Below are 19,293 nucleotides of genomic sequence, written 5' to 3'. Positions count from 1 at the left end.
GCCTCTAACACTGCCAAAATACTAAGCTTATTTGATGGGAGAGGTTAGGAGAGGGAGGTTCCTGCAAGGTTTTCCTATTTTCCCCCTTTGCTTCCTCTTCCAAAGTTACAATAACCCCTTTTCCACCTGCAGAATGAATACATGTGGCTTTCTTCAGAACACATCAACACCCCAAGTAAAGATTAGAGGGATCAGTAAAGAGCAACACAAAGTGTTATTCCCCATGACACTGTATAGGGACTAAATGAACTTCCTCTGCAACATTCCAAGCCCACTCTGGCCAACGGAGCTTGTGACCCAGCTTGAAGCTCCTTCCACATTTCTACTGGTCCTATCTGTTATTTTCCAGATTATGCCATCAGATGAAGAGAATCATCATCAAAAGGTTGCAATGTCTCACTATAGCTAACTTCTGATCTTTGCATACATAAGAGGGCCTTTGGTTTTATAAATCAGTAGTCTAGACTTAATATATTCTAGTGCCCATGCTATTTGTTATAAATCTAAACTATATAATGCAGAGAGATTCTTAATGGATTAGTGTAGAACAATCAACGCAAACCCCAAGGGTTTCTGTTGGCTCCGAGCCTTTCCAATTTAGCAGACACCATGCTATGACAAAACAAATCTGGAAATGTTGTCTAAATTAGAATCTAAAAATAGTCTGTTTTCAGCTATTTAGGACCAAATTGTTTGTTTCTGAGATGAACGGTTAAGTAGAAATCAGATTTCTCAGCCACTTTACTAAATTCCTCTCTAACAGGCAGTTTTAGGAATTATAAAAGAGCTCAGACAGACAATCACTTAGGATAAGGAAAACAGGAAGCTGGACCTTTCAATTTTAAAATGAGCAATGGAAAAGTAAGCCATTAAGCCTTGTACACTGCAATACACATATTTGATGTTAAGCATCTTTTCAAGCCTTATTTATATTCCATAGCAGCAATAATAATCAAACATTAAGGTTGCTCTGTACACAACCTCTAATTAAAGCTTCAGACACCTAGAACTAAACCTAACAATGACCACAGTACAGTTGTACTGACAAAATTATTAAAGTGCCTATCTTTAATACTTTGATAAAAGAGAATTCATATTAAATGTCCAAGATATAGTGGCACTATTCTGACAGTGACAATACTGAAAGCATACAATAATGAAATGTTACAAGCTGCTACATATATCTAGTTAAGGCTATAAAATTGCATATGTTGCGTTTGAGAAAAAGTAGTGACCATGTAATTAAGAACTGTCATGAAGCATTCACAAAAGAGGGCAGAGTTAAGGTCATGCATGCAAACTTAGCTTCGGTATTTCATGGTGTTGCTCTAAAATTCTACAGAGACCAGGTTTAAGACCTTTTCTTCTGTCACCTTCAATTATTTGAACTGGACCCACAGTTCCACAGAATTTTTTTTCACTCACTCAAGCAGGCGTATCCTGGGGAAATAACTCTGAATTGAGGTTGCCTTCCTGGAGTGTATGCCCAGTCATATAACCAAGATCAATTAAAAAAACAATTTAGGATTAATTCTCCAATTTTAAACTGTTGCTGCTGGTATCACCTGAACAGCACTGTCATGCAAGAGCATCTCCCCATCTACACTGTGTTATGGAGTTTCTCTGTCTTTGAAGAAGCTACACGGGAACAAATTGAAGTAATGGTAGCAGGGGGAGATGGGAAAATTAAAGAAGTCAAGGGAAGTCAAGGAAGGAAAGAAAAAAAAAATACAGGAAGCAAGAAAGGTTAGAGAGAGACACACAGAGATGAGAAGACAGAAGTAAACATGCTAACTGTAGTTGGACTGGAAGAAGAAAAAGCTTACTGAATGTTAAGAGCCCTGTCCCCTGTATGGCTTAGATTCCCTTAGCAATATGACAATGAAATTAATGACCTTGAGACAGATCTTCAGCTTTGCTACGTCTCCTGCACACTCTTCCAGTTGCACAAAGGGTCTTAAAGCTGCCCAGAGCAGACAGATAGGGATTCCCCAAGCACAGAGATATGCCTGTGTGACATGAAGCTGGAATTTACTCAAATTTCCCCCAAATACTTAAGAGGCAGTGGCCACACTACTCTTTCAGTAGAAAGATTGCTTGGGGTGGAAACTACATGTCCCTCTCTCGCCAGCTTGTAGAAAAATTCCAAAAATTCAACCATTTAAACTGCAGTTTATTTCCAATTTTCTTTAGTGTTGGAACAGGTAACTTGTTGGCTTACTCCCACCCCTTTCTAAAATTTTAGGAGAAGTCCTGAACTTTTCCATCAAAACATTTTTGGATTATGCAGATACTATTCTTGCCTTCAGGTATACTTTTCTAGATGAAGACTACAGTCAACCACTATCCATTACTGATACTGTTTTAGTGAGGATTTCACTTCTATCTACATCTCAACATTTTCTGCCCTTCAGTATGCTTCGTTGTGTTTATACAGACAAAGCACACACTGATTTTGAAGTCCACTGAAATTGCCTAATTAAAAGGGACAAAAAAGCCTTTTATTTCATTACTTGGATTCTATTTATCTATAATGTGTAGGGCCGCACCAAATTCACGGTCCATTCTGGTCAATTTCACGGTCATAGGATTTTAAAAATCATAAATGTCATGATTTCACAGTGCTGTAATTGTAGGGGTCCAACCCAAAAAGGAGTTGGGGGGGGGGGTCACAAAGTTATTGTGGCGGGGGGGGTTGCGGTACTGCTACTCTTACTTCTGCGCTGCTGCTGGCGGCGGCACTGCCTTCAGAGCTAAGCCACTGGAGAGCGGCAGCTGCTGACTAGTAGCCCACATCTGAAGGCAGAGCCACTGCCAGCAGCAGTGCAGAAGTAAGAGTGACATGGTATTGTATTGCCACACTTACTTCCTGGGCTGTTGCTGGCAAGGCGCTGCCTTCAGAGCCAGGCGCCCGGCCAACAGCCACCGCTCTCCAGCCACCCAGGTCTGAAGTCACCTTATAAGTAAGGGTTGCAATACCACAACCCCCTTAAAATAGCTTTGTGATGCCCCTGCAACTCCCTTTTGGGTCAGGACCTCCACTTCGGGAAACGCTGGCCTCCCCCATGGAAGTTCCATGACACGATTTTCATGGTCGTGAATTTGGTAGGGCCCTAGTATGTGGCAACAACATTACCAAACACGCTGTACAAAACGAGTATTGCTGCTTCTGCCCCTCACTTCAGCTGCTCCATTCAACGAGCTTGAGTCTACACCCACTGAAATCAATGGGCCTCCAGCAGGATTTGAATATGAATGGAATTTAAGATGATACGTATGTCAAATACTATGTAAAGTATATTTGCTGTTGTAAATCAGAGGTTTTACTGTTAGAAGTACCAAGGTATGTAGGTGGCAAAAATGTCTTATTTAGTAGTTTACAGACTACACAAAAAGTGCCTCTGAAGGACAGTATTCTGCTGAAGCTTCCAAGTCAAGTAAGCATAGAAAGTTTAAAAGAAAAACTCAGACTATTCATGTTATGGTTATACCAATTCCTGCACAAAATATCATTGGAGGTTAAAATTTTGGGAAGGCTTCTCTTTCCAAATTAATTTAAATGTATTAGGATGGTTCTTGGCATCTGGCTATAGCCCCACAGACAATATAGTGCAAATGATAGAGGGCAGGTAGAGAACAGAGAATTGTTTATTTTTCAAAGAAGACTTTTGCTTACATTAGAATCCGAACACAGTTCAGAATGAGCAATCTAGCTCACAGGTTCTGTTACTACTTGCTATTGATGAAAAATAACTATGGAATCTGAGACAGTAAATTCACTTTATTCATGGATAGGACATTGCTCAAAACACCAGGGTTTCTATCTATATTTGCCTGTAGAAAGACCTTGCAGCCATACCACTTTGCTCTTTGATCTTGTCAGATCATATCAATTAAACAGAAATGGGCCCTACAATATTTGGATGGGAAGCCTTCTATATAAATAGGGGATTTTCAATATTTCTTCAGACACAGAATATGAATTTCTAAGATGTTATCAAAAAGATAAAAAGGAAAGATGAGACAATGGAAGTGCTATGGTCACTGCATATTTTTACTGGCTTTACAAAACATAAAATTCTTAGATCCATAAAAAGGAGTCCTTAATCTTAAACAACATATACTAAAATGTATGGAGAAGATTCTGAAAAACCACTAAGGGTATATCTACATTGCAATTAAAAACCCACAGCTGGCCCATGCCAGCTGACTCGGACTCATGGGGCTTGGCCTAATAGGCTGTTTAATTGCAGTGTAGACATTTGGGCTTGGGCTGGAGCCCGGGTTCTAGGACCCTACAAGGTCAGAGGGCCCAGAGCTTGGGCTCCAGCCTTGTGTCCAAACGTCTGCACCACAATTAAATAACCCCTTAGCCTTAGCCCTGTGAGCCCCAATCAACTGGCACGGGTCAGCCACAGGGGTCTAATTGCCGTGTAGACCTACTTTCAATCACATGAGAAAAGGTCTTATCCTACAAACCTTAACTAAAAAAATATTACAGATAAAGTACGATTGGTGCCATTACAAGGCAGAGTTAAGATCATTTGGATACCTTAATGGTAAATTTTCACGACTTTTACATGTTTGGATTTCTTCTTAGTTTAACCTTATATCTTAATTTCATGGATTTATAATACTTGTTTTTGGAGTTAGAACATTCATATGCTTTTTATCCTGAAATTACTGATATGTATGCTCACCCCAAACTCCAGTTCAACTTTCTTTCTGTTTGAGAACAGAGATAGAGTACGGCCTCTTTAGATCACATTTAGTAGCAGGAAATAGGCACGCAAGCAATAGAAAACAAATCTCTAATGTATTCCCTTAGAGTTTTGAAAAACCTCTATATTTCTTTGGTTTAGCCAATATTAACAGACTATGGACTATTAAAAGAAAGACAACATAGCAAAGTACAAGAACACTAGAGAATGTTTCAACAATTGAAGTTAGAGTAGACAAGGGGAATTTTCTTTTCAGAAAGTTATAGTGCTTAAAAAGAGTCCCGATTCTCTGAGAGAGATGATGTAAGCGAGACAATATCTTTTATTGGACCAACTTCTTTTGGCAAAAGAGAGAAGCTCCACAGAGCTCTTCTTCAGGTCTGGAAAAGGTAATCAGAGGTCACAGATAAATACAAGAGTGTTAAGCACAAGGAGTTAACACATGCTGCAAGAAACCAAAATGAACTGGGCAATTAATACAACTGCAGCGTAGCCCATAGAATAGGTATTTGCTAGGTAAGGCATAGGTATAAGTTAAGGCAGTAAAATAATGAGCCTACAAGCTTCAAGACCTGTAAGACAATAGCTTAGCTAAACTAATCAAGGCCTAAAAAGCCTTAGCATAAGCAGTAGCCACAAGTAATTCTAGATCATAAGGTATCACAAGAAAGAATACTGTAATGACTAAACTGCTGACAGGAAGATGGCACAAGATGCCAGTTGCTATCAGCTTGGGATATTTTAAGATAGCAACACCAGCAGATGTCCAACCACAAGAATGCCATGGCAACGAATTAATATATATGCTAATAAGCTTGAGGTAAAAGTTCTAGTAAACCTACAGGAGAAGGGCACCCCAACATCAGTGGGGTCTGGAAGTCCAAATAAGGAAAAGGATGTGCATTAGGCATAGTTACATCAGCGTAACACATTATAAAAGCTGTATCCCGGCCTGTGTGCCATGGGAGATACCAGGCTGACAACCACTGGTGGTGGTGGTGATAATGATGATGATCATGACAACTAACCCTTAGGTTTTTCTGCAAGGGATGATGTGAGTATATGATGCTCAGATGCTCTTTCTGTATTATCTCTACCTACCTTGCTGAGCTGGAGTGTTTGTGATTTTGCTAATTGTGTTAATAAAACTACTGAAAATTCTGAAGCTTTTTCCTAAGTGTGAAGATGTTGCAACTATACATATCAGGATTCCCAATTTACAATTAATTCTAACAACACTGTGCCTGATCTTGGGACTAGAACCTTCCAAACCTCAGACTGTTAATTTGTCACTTGGGGATTCATAAGTAATCGACATAATTAACACACAATGAAAAGACAAGGCAATACAGTCATAGGACAAAGGAGAATTAATAGGTTATAGATTGTTGTGATAAAACAAACTAGAGTCCTGGTCTACACTACAAAATTACTGCAGTATAACTATGTCGTTCAGGGGTGTGAGTAATCCACATCCCTGAGCGACGTAGTTATACAGACCTAAACACCAATGTAGACAGCATTATGTCGATGGAAGAGTGACTCCTGCCGACATAGCTACCGCCTCTCGTGAAGGTGGAGTTATTAAGCTGATGGGAAAACTCTTTGCCATTAGCTTAGGCCTTGTCTACACTACCAAGTTTTGTCCCCAAAAACTGCCTTTTGGTGACAAAACAGCAAGAGCGTACACACTACAATGGGACTTTTGTTGCGAAAAACACAGTTTTGGCGACAAAAAACTTCCACCGCTATGAGAGATTTTTGTCTTTACTCCTCCCTTTATTGCCAACAAACAGCCAGTGTAGACACTGCTGATTGTTTTGTCCACAGAACTGGCTTCCACCAGTATCCCACAATGCCTGCCCTGATTGCTCTCCTCAGTGTTTTGATATCTGCTACCCTGCAGGCATGCACCCATCCTCTTTCAAAGCTCCGTTTGGGGAACAAACAAAGAGCAAATAATTGGAATGCTCCTGTTCTGCCTTGCACTAGGAACACAGCAGCATGGAGAGCTCACAGAGCTATTCATGATGCTGCTCGCAGCAGCTGAGGGGGCTGTAGGAGAATTCGGAGAGAATCCCAAGATGGGCAGCCATCAGCTCTTCCTTCCCACAACACTGCACTGTGGGATACATACCCAGGGTGCATTGCTCACCCTGTTGATGATGGTGTCCCCAATGTGGACATGATCTGTCGACAGAGGGAGCAAGTGTGAACACCCTTCGACAATTTTTGTCGACTTTTGGGTGTTGACATAAGTTTTGTCAACAAAACTTGGTAATGTAGACAAGCCCTTAGAGCAGTGGTTCTGAACCTATTTACCATTGTGGGCCACATCCAATACTACCTGTATGGCCCTGAGGATGTCACATGGGCTGCAGCTGTGCACTGATTGGGCCGCAAGCAGCCCATGGGCCACAGGTTGAGAACCACTGGCTTAGAGCATCTTCACCAGAAGCACTACAGTGGTGCAGCTGTGCTGCTGTAAATCTGGAATGTATACCTGCCCAGAGTCTCTATTGAGTCCATGATTTTTGGTGTCTAGCAGAGTTTTGAATTTAAGCTCCCAGACTCATCATTTGAAGGTACTGTGCAGGTTTCCTTTGATGAGGACAGGGAGGTCAGATATAGCATTCCACATACTTCCTAAAAATATTTTAAAGCCTTAAATATTTTAATCTAGCATTTCAAATTTCAACTAAAGCTTTCAGATGTGCATTTCAAAATGGATATTTTTAACCAGCCATGTGAGCTTGTGATTTGACTATTACAAGACAGAGATCTGGGATAAAATCTCTCCGACAAGCTGGAAGTGGCGTAGAGGCAGCAAGTATAAACCCACAACATTTGAAGATGGCAGACAATCTTTTACCATTCTGCAAAGCTTCTCTGTCCAATCTAAAACCAAAAAACTACACTCTCAATGAACTCACACAGGAAAACGATAAAAGACAAAAACACCATGCCACCTGTGGGTGAACACTTTTCACGAAGTGATCACTCTGTATTTGACTTATCAGTCCTCATCCTCAAAAGAAACCTGCACAACTCTTTTAAAAGACAAGCCAGGAAACTGAAATTCATAACTTTGCTAGAGACTAAAAATCTTCGTTTTGAAAGACACTGGCTTTATGGTTTATTACAACAATTTGTCACCCACTAAACCTCCATTTTTTCCTGTGACTCTAGGGGTGTCAATGGCAAACTTTTCCTTGAATAGTCCCTTAAAATATGTCCCTTATGCTAAACTATCTGTTCAAGCTTGTATTTAGCTGTGACACACTTAGTACCTTTTCCAGACCTGAAGAGCTCTGTGTAGCTCAAAAGCTCATCTCTCTCACCAATAGAAGTTGGTCCAATAGAAGATACTGCCTTACGCACCTTGTCTCTCTAATACCCTGGTACGCACATGGCTACAACACATTATACAAGAAATAGTAATCAAATTCTTACTTCAACTTGGAGAGGTAAGTTTACTAGGAATCTATTCTTTGGTTATCAAAACCTGATTCTCACTTACATACTATCTTCTTGCTACATTGCAAAAACAACTTGGCTACAAAAAAATACAGAACTGTTATGTGCCACCCACATTTGGTATAAAACTAGTAGGCAAATTCAAGGCAAAGTTTATAACCACTATTTTAAATTGGCCAGATATTAATGTGTGTTACAAAATCATGGAAAGCATGAATATCTAAACTCCCTCACCACCAAAACCCATAAACCTAAGGCATTACATTTGTAATTCTAAAGGCAACATTTCAGCAAATACTAATAAATGATTCTCCCACCAAAGGGGTTTATATGGCATAGAACAAACCTGTCAACTAAGCTAGAAAAAAGATCAACCATCTTTTTGATGTTACTTTGCATTAGGAGTCTCAGTCTATTGCATTTCTGGATTTGGAGCATATTTGTTTTCCCAGACAGTACCTTCATGGGTCATCATTATGAAGACCAGTTGAAAATGCAGTCAACACAAGGCTCAGACAGTTAACATTCAGCAACAGAGAGGGGCCTCTCTCTTGTTCTTTTTAAAAAATATATATTTAGCCCAGAGAACTACGTTACCCATCCATTTCCTTTAACAAACATCGATTCCAGATACAAAATAATGCAAAAACATCAGTTTGTAACTGCAAAACATGATCAAATAACTGTCCCTTCTGTTTTTGACTTAAGAACTAAAAATTGCAAAGCTCAAAAAAAACCTAGAAAAATAATTCAATTATTATCATCACTGCTTCATAAGGAAGATGCATGCTTCATGCGTTAAAGGATCAGGAGGGAAGTTCTGTTCCGTTCCTCAGCTAAATGTTTTTCAAGTAGAAAAGTACTTTTTTATTGCTGTTGACAACCATATCTTTCTATGGTAGGAATGATATTCTCAGCACTTCTGATTTATCAGTAATGCGTAAAAGCTTTGGCTTACTCCAAAATCACTTTCCATTTGTGGGGTGGGGGTGCATGCAGAAGGACAGAAAAGGATTAGATTACGATTCATGTCTGAAGCTGCACACTATTAGAAAGAGGCTACCCTGGTACTGGGCTTGTAATTTTTCACCTATTTTGTGGCAGAACTCCAAGTTATTGGAGTCATTCACATATTCTTGTTGTCACAGCAGAACAAAAATATTTTCTGTCTCCAGGTAACGGGCAACAGTAATTCCTAAAATATAACTTTTGTTTTACATTTCGGTTAATTTTAAACATTCTTTGCTAAGATGGGACAGAAATAACTTTCCAAAACAGTTGCATTTTTGTAAACTTCAGTTTTACGAGAATCCATTCTTGAACCACTTAAGAATATTTTATGTGAACAGTGTTTTTTTAAATAATATAAAGCAGAGGTATTCTGTTGTGGTCAGTCTTTGGCTCATGTTTTGCCTATTAGTTACATATTTTTGTTCAAGGTACAGCTGAAATGACTGCCAAACCAGAACTTGTTATGATGATGTTTCCAAAATGTTTTAAAACAGGATTTTTTAAAAGTCTATTCTCTACTACAAACCAGAATTGATGCGTGAAGTATTCCATAGCTTGGAAGGGAGGAGAGGATGTGAAATATATTCCTATTATTTGGTTAAAAATAAATGGCTCATCTGCTTCTAAAATTAAAGGTGGCTAGGAGTTACACAGTAGTCAAGTCTGAGCTCACACTTCACATTTCATTGCCAGTTTCTGAATGATTTGAAGTTCTTAAAAAAAAAATTATTTTAAAAAACTCGAACAGATTAAGCTTCATTGTCTGCCAAATTCACTGTAAACAAGATTTAACCTACAATATGGATCAAGCAACACTGCCCAACAAACAGGGACACTTTTTATGTAATAACTAAACAGGTCCAATATCTGAAATTTCACAGTTGACAAATCAAGTTTTATTACATCACTAAATAAACAAAACAATGTTCTTTATTGCTACTAAGGCAACAATGCTAACTTGAATTCTTAACAGTCAGTATAATGTTTCAGTTTGATAGCCATTGGCAATAAAACTGCCTGCTTATTAATCCTCTTGATTCGGGGAACACTATGGATTCAATTGCATCCTTTTTTAGTCAATAGTTATTTGACTAAAGGTTATTTAATTAAGCACCCAAATACTACACACAATTTTCAATTAAAACCAACCAGAGAGTTTGACAGCAAGCCTGGAATCCCTTTCATTAACCCAGTTCACTCTCAATTTACAGCACCTTCCCACAGAAATCTTATCCAGCAGTAGGTGAGTTAGCTACAAACTGATGTCTATTTAGTCCAGCATCTCTTTCAGAAACTATTAACTAGAGCTGTACTGGAATCAAAATTCACCTCTGATAGAGGATTCTGAATTTCTGAAAAACATTAGTTTCAAATCAGAACAAGAGGGAAATGCAATATTTTTCATGGAACAGAAATGTTAGAAAAATTCGGTTTGGAAAACCAAAACAGGTTTCCTCTTAAATTTCTGGACAGTTCCATGGCCACCTAAGGGGGCAGCCTGCTCCACTCATCTGCTGGGTAGGAAGCAGGGGAGCTCAACAGCCCACTAGGCCAGGTGGACAATTCCAGGAGCATGGGAACTGGGCAGCCCACCAGGCGGGCAACCCATAGATATGGGGATACTGGCTGTCCACCAGCTAGGCCACGTTGGAGACAGGCAGCGAGGCAGGCTGACAAGAAACCAGCCAGAAAGTTTAAACGGAGTCGACATGTTCCCGTGAAATGTTTCAATTCTGTTGAATAAGCATGTTCTGGTGGAAAACTGATCTATCAGAAACTTTTTGACCAGCTCTTTTATTAACCTTGGGGTTAGAACAGGAGACTGGCACCTAGACAGCACCATGTTTTAATGTCAGAATTCTATATAACACTTTGAGAGGAAGAACTTGTTTCCATTTCAAGCTCTACTTCGGCATGTAACTTCACCTCCGTGTCTCAGTTCATATATCTGTAAAATGGATATAACTTATATGGAGAACTTGACAGACAATATTGTTTTGAGATCCTCAAAGTGCTATGATTTCAAAGTAGCATGCCCTTTTGTAAAACACGCAATGGTTTTTACAAACACAGACTGACACAGCAGCTCACACAATGCAACCAAGTTGCTTCGCAAGTTTCCTCAAACCATTTTTTTCCAACACATCTTACTCCTGATCCTGTTCTTTAAAACCTGGCCTTTCCAAAACAGGCCTACCAAGTCTGTTACCCTGTGGTGCAAACTGCTTCTGTGGAATAAACACGTGCCACATCATTAAAACTAACTTCATTTATTTTTTTTAAATAAGGCATCAGAGATAAAAGTAGAGGATGAAGAGAAATGTATCCAGTCCTATATTTTTATAATTAACAGTAAATGCATCTTTGACCCTCTCCCACAGCATAGACACTAGCTTACATTTGCACAAAATAAAGCATAAAATAACCTCAGTAAATATTACCTCATCTTAAAATGTATCGTCTCACTTTGATTGCCAAGACTTAATCTGACTATTATAATTCAATAAAAGATTCAATAGAATATTTAATTTGTTCTGCTAAGCAATTACATCTCTTTCCAATGGTAAAGAATTCTGGCTATTCTTTGCAATTCAGCCATTAGATGTTGTAAGTAGGTAATTCAGTTAGGAAAACATCAAATTGGTACAATGTTTTTTCACTCGTTTGCCTTTACTCTTCAAAACCTTTCATTAGACTAATAAAGCCTTCATGAGAGCAACAGGTGGTGAATTAGGGTTGCCAGGCATCCGGTTTTCGACCACAACACCCAGTCGGAAAGGGACCCTGGTGGTTCCAGTCAGCATCGCTGACTGGTCTGCTAAAAGCCTGGTCGGCAGCGAAGCAGGACTACAGCAGGCTCCCTGATTGCCCTGGCTCCACGCGGCTCCCAGAAGGAGCCGGCATGTCCCTGTGGCTCCTAGGCGCAGGGGCAGCCAGAGAGGCTCCACACGCTGCCCCCACCCTGAGCGCCGACTCCATAGCTCCCATTGGCCGGGAACCGCAGGCAATGTGAGATGCAGGGGCGGTACCTGCAGGTGTGGGCAGCGCACAGAGTCCCCTGGCCCCTGTGCCTAGGAGCCAGAGTGGGGCCGGGGACATGCTGACACTTCCGGAAGCAGTGTGGAGCCAGGGCAGGCAGGAAGCCTGCCTTAGTCCCACTGCGCTGCCGACTGGGAGCCCGCACCCCGAACCCCCCTGCACCCCAACTCTCTGCCCCAGCCCTGAGCCCCCTCCCACATCCAAACTCCCTCCCAGAGCCTGCACCCCCTTCTGCACACCAACCCCCTTCCCCAGCCCAGAGCCCCCTCCTGCACCCTGAACCCCTCATCTCTGGCCCCACCCTGGAGCCCACCTGGGAGCAAGGGCGTTCGGTTTTATGCAATTAGAAAGTTGGCAATCCTATGGTGAGAATACAACTGCTCAATTGAAAACTGATTTATGGAAAGAAGCCTATTTTTATTCTTAGATAAATTCACAAAATCTAGTACAATCTGCATTTGACCAGCAGTAGACAGAAATGCCAAGGGAGAAAAAACTAATCAAACACGGCTTCTAACTTCTGCTATATAAAACCGCCTAAGTTCGACAGAATCATACATGAACAATTCCAAGTATCTGTTTCACAGCTTTTGAAGTACAAACCTACTCTACGCAGGCTACCCTGTAAGTTACTATGGCCTAGTGAGCTTTCATTTTACAAGCATTAGGAAGCAAGAGCCCCCTGGCTGCCCATGCATCAAGGATAGGAAGTTTAACCACAGCAAAAATAGCTACTGTACTAACCCTCAAGGTGTGTTTATTTTTAAGGTTGGAAACAGCCAAAAAAGCTCAGTGTTTACTAAATGTCAGTTCTGAGTGACCTCTAAATAACCTACAGGCAAACACAGAATGAGGGCACTTTCTGAAGTTTTATGATGTAGATAATAGAAGATCTAAGGCTCAAAGCTAGGTCCAGTCTACAGGAGGAAAAAGCTACTTCTGACTGACAGTTACCAAAAGCAAGTCACTCTTCCTCAGATGAATAAGCCCTTAATGTAAATCTAAGTTATCCTTAAACTGAAAGAGGGTTTTACAGCTTTTGCCCACTAGACAGCTAGAGTCTGTTTCAAAATAATCATAATACATGTATATTAGAAGTAAAAGGAAACAAACTAGTTCTCATTTTGTACACTGACGAGATCCCAAGACCCCAAATTAAAGCCATTCAAACAAAAAGTCCCAATCAGAATGGAGCTTTTGAAAATCATATCCTATGTCATACAAAGACATTAAGTTTTTCTCCTACTTTGCCAGCAATTCTACAACAAAAAAAGCTGAGCAAACTTCAAGAATTTACAGTAATTCAGAAGATTAAAACAGATAAATAATGGAACACTGACATAGACTCATAGAATCATAGGACTGGAAGGGACCTTGAGAGGTCATCTAATCCAGTCCTCCGCATTCATGGCAGAACTAAGTATTATCTAGACCATTCCTAACAGGAGTTTGTCTAACCTGCTCTTAAAAATCTCTAATGATGGAGATTCCACAACCTCCCTATGCAATTTATCCCAGTGCTTAATTACCCTCATAGTTAGGAAGTTTTTTCCTAATGTCCAATCTAAACCTCCCTTGTTGCAATTTAAGCCCATTGCTTCTTGTCATATCCTCAGAGATTAAGAAAAAAAAAATTTCCCCTCCTCCTTGTGTCAAATATAAAGGGAAGGCTAACCACCTTTAAATCCCTCCTAGCCAGAGGAAAAAACCCTTTCACCTGTAAAGGGTTAAGAAGCTAAAGATAACCTCCCTGGCACCTGACCAAAATGACCAATGAGGAGACAAGATACTTTCAAAGCTGGCCGTGGGGGAGGGGGGAGCCAGCGGGGAGACGACAAAGGGTTCTCTTGGTCTCTGTGTTGCCTTTGCCAGGACCAGAGCAGGAATGCAGGTCAGAACTCCTGTAAAGGGTTAATAAGCAATCTGGTTAGATATGTGTTAGATTCGGTTTTGTTTAAATGGCTGAAAAAATAAGTTGTGCTGAATGGAATGTATATTCCTGTTTTGTAACTTAAGGTTTTGCCTAGAGGGATTCTCCATGTTTTGAATCTGATTACCCTGTAAGGTATTTACCATCCTGATTTTACAGAGGTGATTCTTTTACTTTTTCTTCAATTAAAATTCTTCTTTTAAGAACCTGATTGCTTTTTCATTGTTCTTAAGATCCAAGGGTTTGGGTCTGTGTTCACCTATGTAAATTGGTGAGGATTTTTATCAAGCCTTCCCCAGAGAAGGGGGTGTAGGGTTTGGGAGGACTTTGAGGGCAAAGACATATCCAAGCGGGCTCTTTCCCTGTTATATATTTGTTTGACGCTTGGTGGTGGCAGCAATTAAGTCCAAGGGAAAAAGGTAAAATAGTTTGTACCTTGGGGAAGTTTTAACCTAAGCTGGTTAAAGCTTAGGGGGTTTTTCACGCAGGTCCCCACATCTGTACCCTAGAGTTCAGAGTGGGGAAGGAACCTTGACACCTTACCTTGTAACAACATTTCATGTACTTGAAAACTTATCATGTCCCCCCTCAATCTTCTCTTTTCCAGACTAAACAACCCATTTTTTTCCAATCTTCCCTCATAGGTCATGTTTTCTAGACCTTTAATCATTTTTGTCCCTCTTTTCTGGACTTTCTCCAATTTGTCCGCATCCTTCCTGAAATGTGGCACCCAGAACTGGACACAATACTCCAGTTGAGGCCTAATCAGTGCAGAGTAGAGTGGAAGAATTACTTTCCGTGTCTTGCTTACAACACTCCTGCTAACACATCCCAGAATGAAGTTCAGGTTTTTTTGCAACAGTGTTACACTGGTGACTCATAGTTAGCTTGTGCTCCACTAAGACCCCAAGATCCCTTTCCGGAGTACTCCTTCCTAGGCAGTCATTTCCCATTTTGTGTGTGCGCAACTGATTATTCCTTCCTAAGTGGAGTACTCTGCATTTGTCCTTATTGAATTTCATCCTATTTACTTCAGACCATTTCTCCAGTTTGTCCAGATTATTTTGAATTTTAATCCTATCCTCCAAAGAACTGGCAACCCCTCCCAGCTTAGTATCGTCCGCAAACTTTATAAGTATACTCTCTGTGCCATTATCTAAATCTTTGATGAAGATATTGAACGGAATCAGACCCAGAACTGATCCCTGCAGGACCCCACTCGTTATGTCCTTCCAGCATGACTGAACCACTGATGACTACTCTCTGGGAACAGTTTTCAAACCAGTTTTGTACCCACCTTATAGTAGCTCCATCTAGGTTGCATTTCCCTAGTTTGTTTCTGAGAAGGTCATGCGAGACAGTATCAAAAGCTTTACTAAAGTCAAGATATACCACATCTACTGCTTCCCTGCTATCCACAAGCCTTTATGCCCTGTCAAAGAAAGCTATCATCTTTAATGGGAGACATTTTTGAAAGAACTATTAGAATAAGCAGTTCTTCCCTCTACCATAGTACCCTTAGAGCCTCAGTTCACAGCTATTCCTAGTAATGGCATTAAAAGTAGCAGTTTCACCATTCTCTGTTCCACCAGAACGAGGATTTCATTGCTAAACACACACACAAAGAAGCCCTAAAGCATAGTTAGTCTGAGGCAAAGATTTAAATTTGATGCTCAGCACATTGGTTCAATTCCTAGTGCCAAAGGTCAAAACGAATGTCCCCAAAAACAGTAAAGGATCTTCAGCTCTCCCTTACATACACTGCATCTGAGCCAGTACACATTCCTTAAGCTTGATTTAAGGTTTTGAGTTTCCAAGATTCTAATGCCTTTGCTATGTTTGACCATTTTGAATGTCTGGCTGACAGCTTGTGAAACCATAACTTGCATTTCTCCCCTTTCCGTAATGGTACATCCACGAGGAATTACTTTATTTTTAATAACTTTGCTAAGCAGAAGGTCAACAGGGTGATAGAAGTTTTGAAGCCAGTTTTGATCGGCATTCTATGTTCAGCATTATTAACACAAGAGAATTGGAGAAAATGAAGCCAGGAGTCAGAGCACAGTTCACCCAGACAGTGTAACAGACTATGAAAGCCATCAACCATCACTGGGGCTGTAATTGTGTCATGGGAAATTTTACTATGACTGCTATCATGTAGCCTAAAAGTGCAAGAGTCATGAAAATGGAAGGGAAGATTTTTGAAGGCACAAAAGGGAGTAAGGCAACCTACTCAAAATGACTTTCAATGGAATTTGGGTACCTAGCTTTGCCTCTTCTGCCATACAAAAATTCAAGATCATAAACAAGAACCCAAAATGACCTTTATTTTTTCATTTTTTAATGTATGTGTTTTAATAAATGAATAATTTGGGGATTTAGACTGGTCATACTAGACCCCACCTTTGTAAACCCAACCAGCTCTCATTTACTTATTTTTAAGTCATTTGGGGAGGGATTATAAGAAGAACACTTAAAAGAATTACTGTTAAGCAAGCCCATTGGGCTGGTCCTTTCTGATGCCACCAGCTTAAGTTCCCACTGCCTATTAACTTACCATGTGACAACAGCAATTAAACCCCAATTTTGCAAATAGATCTCTATGGGGAAACCCCTGGCTGTGGCACTGAGCCTCAATGAAGTCAATGTAGAGCCACTTGCAGGATCAGGGCTTGAATGGTTTTCAATGTCAAGTAAAATTTAGAGATTGAATAGAAAAGATAACTAAAGACATCTTCACTGATCTCACAGGTCACGCTGACTAAGAATGTTGGTACAGATGGAAGTGCGTCCTGCAGGCCACCTTAATTAACATTTTCCATTATGAGACCCTATTTTTAGCTGCTTTGCCAAACACACTGTTCAGGCTGAAATTTTCCATGTCAGCTGAAACAAAACCTGAGACAGACACCCATTTCCAAAAATAGTATCAGAGGAAAAGAAATTATTTTGCCAACATTAAGAAAATTCTTACAACTGTTGCACTGAGAAGCTCTATGCTTTGGAGCAGGAACTTGAAATTTGGCAGGTGGTTGCCAGCTATTAGGAATAAGGCTCAAAAATTAAGCTAAAATGCATGATACTTTGAAACTAAAACTTGTTTCAATTTAAAATAATTTCAAAAGCCATGTAAACTGCAATATTTTCCTGATGATCATTTATGCTTAAGAGGTGACTGCTCAGTCATTAGAAATGATAGATTTGTTACTTAACAGACACAGAAGCAACAGCAAAACTTCTGAAGGAAACTCACTGTAGCTTCATTCCCATGACAAACAGTGATGGCTTCTTTGCATATGGTCTAAATACTGAGACACATAAACCAAGGGGGAGTTGTTGGTTTGTTTGTCGTGTGGACAAGGCCAAAACAAAATGGCCAAGAGGATGTATGGATCTGGCATTTTTAACTAGTATTAATACTTATCTAAATGTGCACCAGTAAATGGTGAAATTTTGTCCTGTGCCTCTAAGAGTTTGTCCAGAAAGAGACTTAATGCATGGCAAGCCAGTGTGTGAATGCACAGCGCTCTAGCCTGCCGCACACTAAGTTGACGCATGGACTCTGCTACCACGCGCTAAGTTCCGTATCATGCAGTGATATAATGCTATTTGAAACACTGGACCTGTGGGAGAAGAGGCTGTGCAGGCACAGCTACAGAAATGTGGACCTCTATGAGCAGACTGCATGGGGGATGCAGGAGATGGGGCATGACAGGGATCAGCAGCAGTGGTGTGTGAAAGTAAAGGAACCGCAACAAGCATACCAGAACGCGAGGCAGGTAAACAGTCAAATAGGGGCTGACCTGCAGACCTGCCACTTTTACAAAGTGCTGCATGCCCTACTTGGCGGAGATCCCACCGCCACAATGCAGACCACCCTGGAGCCCAAGACAGACACTTGCCATGTGCAAGACAGGTAGACAACTGCTGAGCCAGACATTTATATATTCTTATTGCTTTTAAAGGTATTTTTCTTTTAAACACTTTGGCTCTAAATAAATTAGTTTGCTTTAAGAAGGCTGTCTGGTCACTGTTAACCACTCCCAGATAGCACAGAACTGCAAGTACTGAACATAACTTGGACCTGCTGACACAATCATAGTTAGTACCTAGAGACTGCAGCCCAAAGCCTGCTCTGAAAGGAGGAGAATCACATGGCTCCACTTAGAAAGAAGGTGGCAGCTCAAGGCTTTAGACATGGAAGGGGTGCTCTCACAGCCCAGGAAGGCTCAGCTGTGCAGTTAGTCTGGTAACCGTGACAGATGCCACTATGACTATGCCGTGAAGGTGTTGAGATAATGAAATGTGAAGCAGCTGATATCTAACTCCAGCTGATATTTGAAAGAGGTATGCCTTCCATCTTCAGTGAGACTACAGAAATTATAAATTCCCCTGAACTGACACACTCTCACTCCCCTCCCCTACCCATATGCACTCCTACATACCTTAACTCTCTTATGTATTATTACATTTGCAATGATTATCTCTAGAAGCAAGTAAGCAGCAGCAGCAAGCAAGATAGCTAAGAAGAATCAAAAGCCACCACCCATCCCAAGCAGCACCAACCTTCCAGTTTTGCACTGCTTTTGCAACACAACACCACAGAGACTTCACCATCCCTGGTGAGTGGTGCTCGCAAAAGCACTGCCAAGGGATTTGGATTTACATTTTTCTTCTAATAATTTTACCGTGATATGGACTAGCTATTCTAGTTAAAAGACACCAACAGCTTCTCCTCAAACACCAAATTGTTTAGACCATTTACTCCTGGAGAGGAGACATAAGCTAACCTTGATAAACAGAGAGAAACAGTAAGATTTAACGTGAATTTAAGATTGAATATTCATTAATGTGCCAGTCTCAAGACTAATCCTTGAGCGACCTTTTTTTTTTTTTTTATTAAATATAACTGAAGTAAGTGTTTCTTCGGTTTTATAGTTAAAATCACTTACCTCTGCCCATTTATAAACTGTTTAGGTTATCCATGATAAACCACACAGGAGTCACCAACCCCTAAATAAAATTCCTTAGTCCATTTATAAACTGTTTCAGTTATCTCTGTTACATTAAGATAGGACTCACTACCCATTTGGGGTTTAATATACTTTGGTCTCA

General features: G+C 40.4%; 1 protein-coding gene across 10 annotated transcripts in view; it reads right to left on the bottom strand.

The window, feature by feature from the left end:
* LCLAT1 (lysocardiolipin acyltransferase 1) overlaps window positions 1-19,293 on the bottom strand; it is a 198,826-nt gene that overhangs the window by 112,468 nt on the left and 67,065 nt on the right. The window lies entirely within an intron of this gene.

Source organism: Chelonia mydas, chromosome 3 (assembly GCF_015237465.2).
Source record: "Chelonia mydas isolate rCheMyd1 chromosome 3, rCheMyd1.pri.v2, whole genome shotgun sequence".
NCBI lineage: Eukaryota > Metazoa > Chordata > Testudines > Cheloniidae > Chelonia > Chelonia mydas.
The sequence above is the reverse complement of the archived record's forward strand: the minus strand, read 5'-3'. Positions and strand labels throughout refer to the sequence as shown.